This window comes from Uranotaenia lowii, chromosome 2 (assembly GCF_029784155.1).
Source record: "Uranotaenia lowii strain MFRU-FL chromosome 2, ASM2978415v1, whole genome shotgun sequence".
In the NCBI taxonomy this organism is placed as follows: domain Eukaryota; kingdom Metazoa; phylum Arthropoda; class Insecta; order Diptera; family Culicidae; genus Uranotaenia; species Uranotaenia lowii.
Genome location: NC_073692.1, coordinates 250,136,573 through 250,148,856, shown reverse-complemented (window position 1 = coordinate 250,148,856; position 12,284 = coordinate 250,136,573). Strand labels below are relative to the sequence as shown.

At 36.6% G+C, this 12,284-nt stretch overlaps 1 protein-coding gene across 1 annotated transcript in view; it reads left to right on the top strand.

The window, feature by feature from the left end:
• LOC129743880 (probable serine/threonine-protein kinase DDB_G0277071) overlaps positions 1–12,284 on the top strand; it is a 329,957-nt gene that overhangs the window by 69,462 nt on the left and 248,211 nt on the right. The gene's annotated exons all lie outside the window — the stretch shown is intronic.

The following is a 12,284-nucleotide window of genomic DNA, read 5'->3' as shown; positions in this document are numbered from 1 at the left end:
CCAACCTCCGCGGTTAATCAACGAGTGAAAACGGTCCACCTCGTGTTTTCTGATTTTTCTTTTCACTTGAACTAAACTCACACATTAATCACTTAATGTCAAAAACAATATTGTTTTTTCATCCCTGCTAAGTGATTCCCGTCAGCCATGTTTTTTAAAAAGAACGCCGTCAAATTAGACAAAAAACCTCCTGGCAGGGGTCGCCAAAATGTGTGCACTAGACTCAACACGGGAATCACTCAGCACATCGGGAAAGCACGTCTTACCTTGAGGTCAGCCAGCGATCGAAAGAGGACGAATCATTGACAGCTGTATTCTCGCCAATGTCACGACGTGTTGCCAGTTTGCCAATTGATATATGACCTACTATCTAATTGAGCTACTTCTTGACGAGGGGTCTTTCTATATCTCACACCAAGATCAAAGAAAAAGACCAAAAGTTGCAGTAGTAGTCATTACATCCTTCATCGACATGCACTCGCTATGAAGAATTGGCATTGGGGGTAAGACTGAATGAAGATCAGTGGCTCGTCAGGTTGGCTTATTTGGATGACATTTTTTTTTATAAAATGAATGACTTCAGTCTTTCAATGCAAGGTAAAGGAATAATTAAAACGGCAAAATCATGACCATCAAGAGAAAAATCAAATTTGGGGCAGAATCGCTCAAAAAAGCGAAACCTGGACAGCTCTTCAAATTTGAGAAGCATTCAATCAGAAATAATCTCGAAGTTATCACCCAAAAATTTCCAAAAATTATGACAATCACAACACTTTTCGTTGATAAATTTATCCTTGTATTTCTTGGTGTAAACCTAAACTAACAGACACACGTGTCTAATGAAGTCATTCACAATTACAATTACAATGTTTTGCCGCATAATTTGTGATTTCAAAGTAGTCGATGATTCCTTTGAATTCAGCCACAGTGTTTAACAGCTTCCAGCAAAACTCCCTGAAAATATCATAAAATTTTTAAACTGTGACCCAAAGATGGGTCTTGACTCAAACATTCAGTCAGCGAAACTTTTTTTGTAGAGAAATGAATCCAACTTAGATGAAATTTCAGGGACTAGATAAGGGAAAATTGATGTTGAAAAACATGCGAAAAAAATTCGCCTTGTCTCCCGGTGAGACTTGAACCCACATCTTGCGCCTCTCCGGGGCCCATGTATTAACATTCTACTACAGGAGACCAACCTGGCGTATGAATATTATACTGGTTGAGTGTCGATGTCTATCGGAATGAAGTGAATAGTTCTCCCATGTGATCATAATCATTTTTCCTGGTCTATTTCTATTCCCATCTTTTCATCTTACGGTAGTTGGACTCAAATTTGGATATTTTAGGCACGGCAAGATTTGCATTGCCTTCTCATATACTGCACGGGTTGTCAGTTATGATGAGAAATGATGCGTTTGCCGTATTTGGATATCCAACCAAATTCGGTGTTTGGCACCGCCTTATTTTCTATTTTTAAACTGTGACCCAAAGATGGGTCTTGACTCAAACATTCAGTCAGCGAAACTTTTTTTGTAGAGAAATGAATCCAACTTAGATGAAATTTCAGGGACTAGATAAGGGAAAATTGATGTTGAAAAACATGCGAAAAAAATTCGCCTTGTCTCCCGGTGAGACTTGAACCCACATCTTGCGCCTCTCCGGGGCCCATGTATTAACATTCTACTACAGGAGACCAACCTGGCGTATGAATATTATACTGGTTGAGTGTCGATGTCTATCGGAATGAAGTGAATAGTTCTCCCATGTGATCATAATCATTTTTCCTGGTCTATTTCTATTCCCATCTTTTCATCTTACGGTAGTTGGACTCAAATTTGGATATTTTAGGCACGGCAAGATTTGCATTGCCTTCTCATATACTGCACGGGTTGTCAGTTATGATGAGAAATGATGCGTTTGCCGTATTTGGATATCCAACCAAATTCGGTGTTTGGCACCGCCTTATTTTCTATTTTTAAACTGTGACCCAAAGATGGGTCTTGACTCAAACATTCAGTCAGCGAAACTTTTTTTGTAGAGAAATGAATCCAACTTAGATGAAATTTCAGGGACTAGATAAGGGAAAATTGATGTTGAAAAACATGCGAAAAAAAATTCGCCTTGTCTCCCGGTGAGACTTGAACCCACATCTTGCGCCTCTCCGGGGCCCATGTATTAACATTCTACTACAGGAGACCAACCTGGCGTATGAATATTATACTGGTTGAGTGTCGATGTCTATCGGAATGAAGTGAATAGTTCTCCCATGTGATCATAATCATTTTTCCTGGTCTATTTCTATTCCCATCTTTTCATCTTACGGTAGTTGGACTCAAATTTGGATATTTTAGGCACGGCAAGATTTGCATTGCCTTCTCATATACTGCACGGGTTGTCAGTTATGATGAGAAATGATGCGTTTGCCGTATTTGGATATCCAACCAAATTCGGTGTTTGGCACCGCCTTATTTTCTATTTTTAAACTGTGACCCAAAGATGGGTCTTGACTCAAACATTCAGTCAGCGAAACTTTTTTTGTAGAGAAATGAATCCAACTTAGATGAAATTTCAGGGACTAGATAAGGGAAAATTGATGTTGAAAAACATGCGAAAAAAAATTCGCCTTGTCTCCCGGTGAGACTTGAACCCACATCTTGCGCCTCTCCGGGGCCCATGTATTAACATTCTACTACAGGAGACCAACCTGGCGTATGAATATTATACTGGTTGAGTGTCGATGTCTATCGGAATGAAGTGAATAGTTCTCCCATGTGATCATAATCATTTTTCCTGGTCTATTTCTATTCCCATCTTTTCATCTTACGGTAGTTGGACTCAAATTTGGATATTTTAGAATAGAAATAGACCAGGAAAAATGATTATGATCACATGGGAGAACTATTCACTTCATTCCGATAGACATCGACACTCAACCAGTATAATATTCATACGCCAGGTTGGTCTCCTGTAGTAGAATGTTAATACATGGGCCCCGGAGAGGCGCAAGATGTGGGTTCAAGTCTCACCGGGAGACAAGGCGAATTTTTTTTCGCATGTTTTTCAACATCAATTTTCCCTTATCTAGTCCCTGAAATTTCATCTAAGTTGGATTCATTTCTCTACAAAAAAAGTTTCGCTGACTGAATGTTTGAGTCAAGACCCATCTTTGGGTCACAGTTTAAAAATAGAAAATAAGGCGGTGCCAAACACCGAATTTGGTTGGATATCCAAATACGGCAAACGCATCATTTCTCATCATAACTGACAACCCGTGCAGTATATGAGAAGGCAATGCAAATCTTGCCGTGCCTAAAATATCCAAATTTGAGTCCAACTACCGTAAGATGAAAAGATGGGAATAGAAATAGACCAGGAAAAATGATTATGATCACATGGGAGAACTATTCACTTCATTCCGATAGACATCGACACTCAACCAGTATAATATTCATACGCCAGGTTGGTCTCCTGTAGTAGAATGTTAATACATGGGCCCCGGAGAGGCGCAAGATGTGGGTTCAAGTCTCACCGGGAGACAAGGCGAATTTTTTTCGCATGTTTTTCAACATCAATTTTCCCTTATCTAGTCCCTGAAATTTCATCTAAGTTGGATTCATTTCTCTACAAAAAAAGTTTCGCTGACTGAATGTTTGAGTCAAGACCCATCTTTGGGTCACAGTTTAAAAATAGAAAATAAGGCGGTGCCAAACACCGAATTTGGTTGGATATCCAAATACGGCAAACGCATCATTTCTCATCATAACTGACAACCCGTGCAGTATATGAGAAGGCAATGCAAATCTTGCCGTGCCTAAAATATCCAAATTTGAGTCCAACTACCGTAAGATGAAAAGATGGGAATAGAAATAGACCAGGAAAAATGATTATGATCACATGGGAGAACTATTCACTTCATTCCGATAGACATCGACACTCAACCAGTATAATATTCATACGCCAGGTTGGTCTCCTGTAGTAGAATGTTAATACATGGGCCCCGGAGAGGCGCAAGATGTGGGTTCAAGTCTCACCGGGAGACAAGGCGAATTTTTTTCGCATGTTTTTCAACATCAATTTTCCCTTATCTAGTCCCTGAAATTTCATCTAAGTTGGATTCATTTCTCTACAAAAAAAAATATCATAAAATTATCAAAAGATCGAAGACTTCAACTGCGTGGAACAGCCTTTTTTATATCAAATAAAATAGAATCATTAACATGCCTGATAGATATGACATTCAACTGAAAAATGAATTTCCAATTTCGTTCGATAGAGCAAAACTTATTCTTCAGCCGTTTTCCACAACTTATCTATGTGAGTCTGGATTCTCCACATATCTCTCAACGAAGACAAAATACAGATTTCGACAAAAGTCGGAACCAGACGTCAGGCTACAACCGACACAAATCTAACCAAACTTGTTACAGCTTGAAAAATCGAAGAAAGCGTATTTATGCTATTAAAATCAATAATTTTTGATGACACATACTTTTACATACATACATACAAGACTATTTCATTACTGATTTTATTGACTACGATGACAAGACATATGTTATTTGAACCATAAATACCATCAAGTTTTCTAAACTCGGGTTTTCATTCTTTCAAAAATGTAGGTGCTCCGCCAAAATTTTTGGTTTTAAAAAGTGCTCCGCCGAGCTAATGATCTGAAACCCCCTGCTTTAGGTGATCGTCTAGAGTTGCTTTTTGCCACATTCTGTTTAGCAATTCTATTATTTTTGTAACTGATTGTAGATCTAAATTTTTTAATGCATTATAGTTTATATAGTCTGTACCTGGTGAAGATGTTGGGGATTTGTTTCTTATGAAGTTTTTCCAATGTCGATAGGTTAATATGGATGTTCGTGTGTTGTTTGCTGGTGAGAGAGGTTCTCTGTAATTTGATGGGCCAAAGTTGCTGGTGAGAAACTGTGATGCCATATCCTTGCAGGTGTTTATAGGATTGTTTTTAGGGTTGGTAACAGGGAGGAATTTTAATCGTCTAACGAGTTTCCAATTTTCGTGTGAATTTCTAGGATCAATGGAGCTGGAGAGTTCTATCATTTTGTTTTTAATGTGTTCAAGTTTGGATTTCAAAAAAATAGCAGAAGATCTTTTCCAAAAAACTAGGTTTTCACTACTACAGCATTGATTGTAACTACGTAGTGCGTTTTGTTTTTGTTCATAGAGCTGTGACAACTCCGAGCTCCAGTAATATTTTGGTGTATGTTTGCTTATTTTTTTGTGTTTTTTAGTTATATTCTGAGAAAGTTTAGACAGATCTTTCAAGTCTTCGAATTCCCAGTGCTCAACCTGTGCCATTTCCTCCGATATTTTTTGTTTATCGTAGTAGTATTTTAGTTTACGGTTTATCCTTAAATCCAGACAGATCTCAATAAATAAGTGTCCACTTCCTCCGAAATTTTTATCAACAACTTTCCATTGAACCACATTTAATAAATTTAGAGAACACAATGTTAAATCTATAGCACTAGATCTTTGATTGGAAACTGGAGGAATGTAAGTTACAGCTCCAGTGTTCAATAGTAATAAGTTAGCTCCTATTATGGCATCATGTACAATTGTTTGATTCTTGGCATCCCCATATAACATTAGATTTAGATTTAAAATTTTCGTTTATTCATGTAACATAAGACTAGTCTTTTTAATCGTTACAATTTGAGTTACAATTCTGATTTAGTTTCTGAGGTGTTTGATTGAGATAAAAAAAAAACATTAATTCTATTATGTCGGTTGAGTTGCCTTCAAAAAATTCCCCTGTTAAGTCTATCCAGAATATCTTTCTTGAACAAAAATTTAGATTTCATAAGTTTGCTTTCAATAGGTAAACGGTTCCAATTAGCAATGCCTCTAACCATAAAAGAATTACCATAATAAGCAGAACGGTGCACCGGAATAACGAAGCTTGATATTCGTTCACTGCGTAAAGGAACTAATAAAGAGTATAAGTACACTTCCATCTGTACCGTTGAGCCGTCAACACGTACGCCGGAGCATCGTATCGTTGCTGTGTACCTGCAGGAACATTTTACATTATTTATTTTTTCCTTACCTGTATTTCAATCAGCACTTTTCAGTGCTAAAATTATTTTCATTTTCTTTTATTCATATTTTCTCTTTTCTTTCCAGCATGGGGAAGTCTTCGGCCGGCTCAAGGGCCGGAAGAAAACGGATTGCTGAACCTAATCCAGGGCCATCTGCCAAAAAAGTTGAAATTTCCAATTCATTCGATGTCCTTCATAACATCGGTGATGAGGAAATATTCATATTTAATTCTGATAAGAGTACTAAGAAACCTTCTTCTTCTTCTTATACTCTTAAAAACGAAAAGATTCCACCAATAACGGTCACGATTCCTGACTTCAATGCCTTTCGAAAAGAAATCGTCACTTCCGTCAAGGATGTGAAGATTTCTTTTCAGATCGGTCGAAGGGGAACTGCTCGTATATTGGCGGAATCTTTTAATGATTTTCAAAAAATTTTAAATTATTTGAATAATAAAAAACACCAATTTTTTACGTACGACACTAGAGGTGATCGTCCTTTTAAAGTTGTACTTCGTGGTCTCACCGGCGATCAGACACCGGATGAGATCACAAATGAATTAAATTCTTTGTTAGGTTTTTCTCCAATTCAAGTAATTCAAATGAGGAAAAGAACCAACACGAATAATACCAGTAGTGTTGGTTTTGCTCCTGAACTTTATTTGATCCATTTTAAAAAGGATCAGGTTAATAATTTGAAAATTTTGGAAATGGCTCGTCTTATGTTTCATTGTCGAGTAAAATTTGAATTTCGTAAATCCCATACCAAACTTTTACAAAATATTACGCAATGTCGTCGTTGTCAAGCTTTTTGTCATGGCACTAAAAATTGTAGAATGAATGCCAGATGCATGTTTTGCGGCTCATTCGATCATGAAAAATCTAAATGCCTTTTTGGTGGTGATAAGCCAAAAACAGAATTTTTCAAGTGTGCGAATTGCGCAGGTAATCATTCCTCGAATTCTCTAGATTGTCCCGTTAGGGCAAAAATTGTTGCTTCTAGGAAAAACCCCAAAGTTTTCAGAAAAGTTTCTTCTCCTCCTTCCTCTTTTTCGTCAGACCGGCAAACAACCTGCCTGTTCGCAGTCAGCCTCGGCCTACATTGGAATCACGGCTGGGTAATACCCGAAGTGAATTTAATGTTACCTGTGCTGATTCTGCGCCACAAACTCGTTGTTTATCGTTCTCAGAGGTGGTTGAAAATGGGTTGCCCTCTTCAGGTTTAACTAATAAAAATGGGAAAAAACCAAGTCTCAACGTTCATGCGAAGGCTTGGGAAAATCCCCGAAATTCAAATACTTGTTCTTCTCCTTCATTTTCTGATCCTAACAATTTTGTTGATTTGGGTGAGATTACTGAGGAAAAATTAAAATTTTTGCATCAAAATTTAATGGAAATGATGCAACTTATGTTGAAAGCAAATTCAATGTTTGAAGCTTTCCAAACTTCTTTTAATTATGCTAACAAAATTATTATGACTTTACGATTCCCTCATGGATCCAAATAGATGTTTAAATATTATGAATTGGAACGCTAGATCTTTGCTGGCTAGCCAAGATGAATTCTTTTATTTTTGAAAACTCAAAATATACATATTGCTGCCATCACTGAAACTTTTTTAAAGCCAGACAATAACTTGAAAAGCAATGCTTTCTTTAAAATTTTACGGAATGATCGACTTGATCGACAAGGTGGGGGTGTAGCTATTGTCATCAATAGTCGTCTCAAATTTAGACTTCTTCCTTCTTTCAATACAAAAGTCTTAGAAACAATTGGAATTGAATTAGAAACTTCTATGGGGAAAATTATAATTGTTGCCGCATATTTGCCTTTCCAATGCAGCGGTGAACAGAAAAATTTTTTGAAGGGAGATTTACAAAAACTCACCAGAAATAAATCTAAATTTTTTATTATTGGTGACTTTAACGCAAAACACCGATCTTGGAATAATATTTCATCAAATTCAAATGGGAATATTTTGTTTAATGACTGCTCTGCAGGTTATTATACTGTTGAATATCCTAATGGGCATACTTGTTTTTCTTCAATTAGAAATCCCTCCACAATTGATTTGGTTCTAACGGATTTAGGCGAGCATTGTAGTCAATTAGTTACCCATGCGGACCTCGATTCAGACCACCTTCCAGTAACATTTTCTTTATCCCAAAGTCCCATTGAAAACCCTTTAAAATCAACTTTTAATTTTCAAAAGGCTAACTGGGAGCGATATATGAATTTTATTGAACGTAATTTAGATGTAAACGTTCCATTGAATTCAATAGAAGATATTGATTTGGCTGTAGAAAATTTGACAACTTCAATAGTCAATGCTAAAGCCGCTTCAATACCCAAAGTTAAACATAAATTTAATCAACCTTTAATTGATGATGATCTTCAGTTTTTGATACGACTGAAAAACATTCGTCGACGCCAATATCAACGTACTAGGGATCCTTATTTGAAATTAATTTATTGCGACCTTCAAAAAGAGATCAAACGTCGTTTAAATTTCATTCGTAATGAAAATTTTGCTAAAGCAGTAGAGGACATAAAACCCTACTCAAAGCCATTTTGGAAATTAACTAAAATTCTGAAAAAGCCCCAGAAGCCAATTCCTACTTTGAAAGATGGGGATAAACTTCTTTTAGCTAATGCAGAAAAAGCTCGAAAATTAGCCCAACAATTTGAGTCTGCTCATGATTTTAATTTAAACGTTGTAAGTCCAATTGATGCTCAAATTTCCCTTGAATTTGATGATATTCTTTCTAAACAAAATGTATTTGAAAGTTCTTGTGAGACAAATATTGATGAACTTAAATTGATTTTCAAAAAATTTTAAAATATGAAAGCTCCAGGGGAAGATGGGATTTTCTATATTCTTATTAAAAAGTTGCCTGAAAGCACTTTAAATTTTTTAGTTAAAATCTTCAATAAATGTTTTCATTTGGCTTATTTTCCCAATAAATGGAAAAATGCCAAAGTAACTCCAATTTTGAAACCTGGAAAAAGTGCTTCAGAGCCTTCAAGTTATCGACCAATTAGTTTACTTCCTTCTTTAAGTAAACTATTTGAGAGAGTTATTTTGAATAGAATGATGATTCACATCAATCAGAATTCTATTTTCCCTGATGAACAATTTGGTTTTCGTCATGGAAATTCTACTACACATCAACTTTTGAGTGTAACTAATATGATTAACGCTAGCAAATCTGAAGGTTATTCAACTGGTGTTGCTCTTCTTGATATTGAAAAAGCTTTTGACAGTGTTTGGCACAAAGGTTTAGTAGCTAAATTAGCTCGATTTGATTTTCCTGTATATCTCACCAAAATTATTCAAAATTATTTGACTAGCCGAACCTTACAAGTAAGCTATCAAAATGCATGCTCTGAAAGGACACCCATTAGAGCTGGTGTCCCTCAGGGCAGTATACTTGGGCCAATCTTATACAATATTTTTAGTTCTGATCTTCCTGATGTACCAGAAGGAAAAGGTAGAAGACTATTTGCTGATGATACTTTGCTTTCAGCCAAAGGTCGAAATTTACGGGTGGTACGCAGTAGATTGCAACAAAATTTAAATTCCTTTTTGAATTACTTGAAAATGTGGAAAATTTCTCCTAACGCTTCCAAAACTCAACTTATTTTATTTCCCCATAAGCCAAGAGCAAATTTTTTAAAACCTAATGAAAATCATTCCATAACTTTTAATGGGGTTTCATTAGAATGGTCTGATAACGTGAAGTACTTGGGACTTACACTTGATCGGAATCTTACTTTTAAAAATCACAATCTAAGTGTAATAAATATACTAAATCTCTTTATTCTCTCATCAACAGGAAATCCAGGTTGTGTCTGCGAAATAAGATGTTAATCTACAAACAGGTATTCCGACCAGCGATAATGTATGCAGTTCCGATTTGGTCTAGCTGCTGCGCGACGAGGAAGAAAGCCATCCAGAGGATTCAGAACAAGGTTCTGAAAATGATTTTGCGGCTTCCACCTTGGCACAGCACCGAAGATCTTCATCGGATTGCAGGCATTGAAACTATCGAAGAGATGGCCAACAAAATAATCTCCAACTTCAGAGGCAAATCGATGCAGTCTTCCATCGCAGAGATTCGCTCTCTCTACAATTAGTTTAATTTTAGGATAGCTTTAGTTTTTAGTTTTAAGTTTAAAATATTTTTTACACGACAGGATGTTCTCCTTTATAAAAATGCTTGATTGCGCTCAGCAAATTTAAGTCAAATAAATAAATGTTAGTGATTATTTAACTATAGGGCTCTGAAAGTTCATTATTGAACTGAACACCTAATTTAATGTATTAATGTAATATAAATGTAATGATGAATTGGTACAAATAAAGATATATTTAAAAAAAAAAAAAGATCGGTGCAATCTTTGGCTTTTTATAACTTCGGATCTAGTGCAGTAAGGAGTTTGAGTCGACGTTCGCGGTTTTATCGCTCGGGTGTTCTGCGCATCAATTTGTATTTGTGTAATTCTACGTCAATAAAAATTTAAAAAAAAACTGAGTAATATGGTTTCGTATGGCTGTGATGAATTATCAATGTAACATTTCTTACGTGAGATTTTTGAAAACAACTCCGGCCCGCTAGTAAGAGATCGTAAGCAAATGTGACAACCCCCCTAAAACTAAACTAAAAATTTGCACATGAGAGTTTAACAGCAGGGGAAATTGATTTTAGGAGTAAAATTTGGTATTTTGATGCAAATTTTGAGACGCACCCTGTACAGCCCGGATGCGGATATTTTAGAAATTTGCTCGGTTTTTTTCACATTATTTGGAAAATGAAAAAAAAATTTTATTGTTATTGAAAGCTGCTTCCAAAAACGGATTCTTTCAAGTTTTATCAAAATTCACAAAAATATGTTGGATGCTTTTAACGTAAGCTTGCCAGATTGCCCGGTTTTATCCGGGTTTGCCCGGATATTTGATGCAAAATTTCGAGAAAGTCCGGCCCGGCCCGGTTGCCCGGATATCGTGAAAAAAGTCCGGATATTGCCTGGATTTTTTCACAATTTTCACAAAAAAACCAAAAAAAATCTAAGTTTTTGAGTAAGTTTTAGCAAAATCGATTAATGGTATGGAAATTTTCAACGGTTGTTTCAAATTATTTCGCTGATTTACTTTTATAAACTTTTAAATATTTAAGTGTTTCAAAAAGTAATTGGAAGTCTGCAATTATATCAGTAAAATATGGATTTCATTTTTTTGCATTTTTTTTTTGTTTTTATACATAACAGCACCTAAATTTTGCCCGGTTTTTGGATTTGAAAAATTGAAATCCATGCTCGGATTTTGCCAGGTTTTTTTGAAAAAAATGCCCGGAATTGCTAGGCCCGGATGGGAGTGGAAAAAAATCTGGCAACCTTATTTTAACGCTATTTGAACGCTGCTGATGTGCTTTGACCAGATCCAATGAATAAAAATAAAATTTAAGAAACAGGGGCACGGACAGAGGACAGTAGGGTGTTTGTATACGACAAAGGCGGCAATCGAAGCTGAAAGGAACGATGCAGCAACAGTAGCTCACGCGGGGGTTGTAGCAAGGCGGGGCAGCTTCAGCAGTAGCAGCAGGTACTGGACTACAGCAACGGGCTAAGCAGCAGCAGCATAGGCTTGACAGCAACAGCGGCCCGTTTGCACCGCACCGGAGAAGGCCCAAAAAGCAAATGAAACCGGGTCGGGGAAATCCTTGCTCTTTTATAACTTCGCATCTAGTGCAGTTTGGGTCGACGATCGGGGTTTTTTCGCTCGGGTGTTTTGCGCACCAATTTGTATTAGCGCGTTATTAGTATTGGTGTACCAACAGTGTCTTTGAAAAGGGCGTTTTTCGTGACGCGAGTTCCGTTCGCGAATTTCAATTTGCCCCCCCTATAGTGTTGCCGTAAGACGTAATTCTACGTCAAAATGCATTCTTTTGAGACTAAAATCATTTTAATTGTGCAGCCCAGTTTCGCAAAAACGTTCTAGACATTTTTAAAATGGAACACACAAATCTACGGACATCAACAGAACTCGTCGAGCTGAGTCGATAGGTACCTACAAAGGTATGTCTAAGACCCATAATTAATGATCTCTCAAATCGACCGATAACCAAACCTTTCTGTTAGTAAGGCAAAAATGATGCATAGTACGTTTTTTGGAGAAAAGCGAACTGGTATATAAGGAGTTCATTTTATGTATGG